The following is a 2667-nucleotide window of genomic DNA, read 5'->3' on the forward strand; positions in this document are numbered from 1 at the left end:
TTCTCTCATTACACTTTCTCTCTCTTCATTCTTTCTTATCACACTTTCTCTCTCATAATACTTTCTCTCTCATCATTCTCTTTCATCATATTTTTCTCTCACATTCATCTTTCTCTCACATCTAATTTTTTTTTCTTATTTTCCTTTAAGGGTAAAAAAGGAAACTTTGATTTATTCCGATAGAAGATATACAACTAACCAAACATTGCTTTTAAGAGTGATATCCATGCTCATACCCATTCCCATTCCACAATACAATGATTCTCATTCCGATTCTTATTCCTAGGAAAGAACCAAACACCCCCTAATAATGTGTTTATCAAGCTAATCTGAGTTTTAAGGATGTTGAATCTGTTTCAGAATTGTATATTTCTGTCACTCTCAAGTCTGTATGGAAACAACACAGAGCCAGCGAGCCCGGCCATTTCAAACTTCACAGTAATGATTCCCACGTCGCCATGGATTCTCTTCCCTTCTGCTACTACTTCTGCTTCCGCAAGATCAAATCTCTCATTCCTTTCGACGAGGAGACTTTCCCATATCCTAAAGATCAAATCTTTACCTCCGCAACCAGTTCGATTCTCGCAAAAATCCCATCTTGAATTCAGCTTTTCTTCTTTTTTTTTTTTTCTTTCTATTTCGGCGACCTAAGCGGCGCCTCCGGTGGCGTCTTGAGCTCTTCCGGCGCCGGCGCTTGGATTGTGCGGGAACGAGGAGGCAAGAAGAGGAGGAAAGGAGGCAGCTTTTCTTTCTTGGAGTTGTTCTTGGTACTGCCCCGGAAGGTGCTGCCGCTAGGGCGGCGCGCGCAAGACGGAGCGGGGTAGCGAGGAGGGGGATCTCCACTCGATGGAGATCGGGTGGCCCACGGACGTGCAGCACGTCGCCCATGTCACCTTCGATCGGTTCCACGGATTCCTCGGCCTGCCGGTGGAGTTCGAGCCGGAGGTTCCCCGTACAGCTCCCAGCGCAAGGTACCTTCTTTTTCTTCTCATGTTCATTGTTCTGCTACCTCGTTCCAAGGATGTAACTTCTCGCATCATCTCTACAGCGCGAAGGTTTTTGGAGTCTCTACTAAGTCGATGCAATGCTCCTACGATTCCAGAGGCAACAGTGTGCCCACCATTCTTCTGCAAATGCAGAAACGCCTCTATGAATTGGGAGGTCTTCAGGTACTTTCTCCCTGTTCTAAGTGAAGTTCATAAACCATCTCGATCTTTGAAATTTCTCTTGCATTTGAACAGACAGAAGGCATTTTCAGAATTACTCCAGACAATAGCCAAGAAGAGCATGTCCGAGACATGCTAAACCGTGGAATACTGCCCCAGGAGACTGGTGTTCATTGCCTGGCAGGTCTAATAAAGGTGATTATTGATTCCATGAAACCGATTGATTGCCTCTATGATTCATCATCTTGATATCGATCCTCTACGACAGGCCTGGTTCAGAGAACTTCCTGCCGGGGTGCTGGACACTCTTTCGTCTGAGGAGGTGATGCAGTGCAAGACAGAAGAGGCTTGCTCTCAGCTCGCGAAGCATTTACCGGCGACTGAGGCTGCTCTGCTGGACTGGGCAATCAATTTGATGGCCGACGTCGTCCAAGATGAGCAACATAACAAGATGAATGCACAGAATGTGGCTACTGTTTTTGCTCCAAACATGACTCAGGTAACTGCTGTATCTCTGTCAGTTGTGACTCTGTTTCTGCTCTTCTTGAAGCATAAAACATTCATGCAGATGGAAGATCCTTTAAACGCACTCATGTATGCAGTGCAAGTGATGAATTTTCTCAGGCTGATGATTTTGAAAACTCTTAAAGACAGAAAGGCCACCTCAAAAGCAAGTTCTGCACCTCAAGGGACTAAACAGAATTCGACTACAACGAACTGTGTTTATGTGAATTCAGATAGTGTTTGTGGTTCAACTAAGTCACAGAACTAACAGCAAGTTTGAAAGGAAGATAGTCAGAAAGGCACACTAACTTGCAAGTTTCATTGTGAAACAGCGAACGAAGATGAAAATTGTTCTTAGTGGTTTCTGATTTCTCTTTTTGCAATTTGTTTTCAGTCCTCAATTCTGAGAATTTTCAATTTGTTTTTGTGTTGTAGACAATCAGAGCTTCTTATTTCATAATTTGAATTTCTTTTTCTCACAACAATGCTTTGAAAATTAGATTGACCTGAATGCTTTGATAAGTTTGGTATCATTCATTCCCTTTACAACTGATTTCTTTCACTTGTATAAAGGCGATCTCGTGAAGATATTAGGCTTTCAATCTTTGTCTATACGATCGTTGGTTTGCGAAAAGAGGCCATATAAACCTTGGGTGCAATGAAAGTCATGTTCAATCCTCATACCTTTCTAATATTCAGAATTCATTGATAAGTTTGTGAAACTCAGAAGTCCAAGAGAGCATGGCCTATATTTCTATGGTTTACTAAACCATACGAGCTATTTTAGGCTTCAAAACACTTTGACGAGCAATATTGTCTTAAAGAAAAGAGTTTAACTCCTACCTCGACCTACAACTTTTTATTAGAAGAGATAAGCTTATCCAAATGGGTGTATCTATGTCTAAATGATTGACTCAAGGATTGAGCTATTATTTGTGAAAATAGTACGAAAGCGATACGTCTAAATGGGTGAGTCAATCCATCCTAAAGGGGCATG

The 2667-nt window shown here is 42.3% G+C and overlaps 1 pseudogene; it reads left to right on the plus strand.

Annotated features, from left to right (window-relative positions):
• The first annotated feature begins 342 nt into the window (after positions 1-342).
• LOC122050264 lies at positions 343-2097 on the plus strand (annotated as a pseudogene).
• Positions 2098-2667: the final 570 nt, after the last annotated feature.

Source organism: Zingiber officinale, chromosome 3A, assembly GCF_018446385.1.
Source record: "Zingiber officinale cultivar Zhangliang chromosome 3A, Zo_v1.1, whole genome shotgun sequence".
NCBI lineage: Eukaryota > Viridiplantae > Streptophyta > Magnoliopsida > Zingiberales > Zingiberaceae > Zingiber > Zingiber officinale.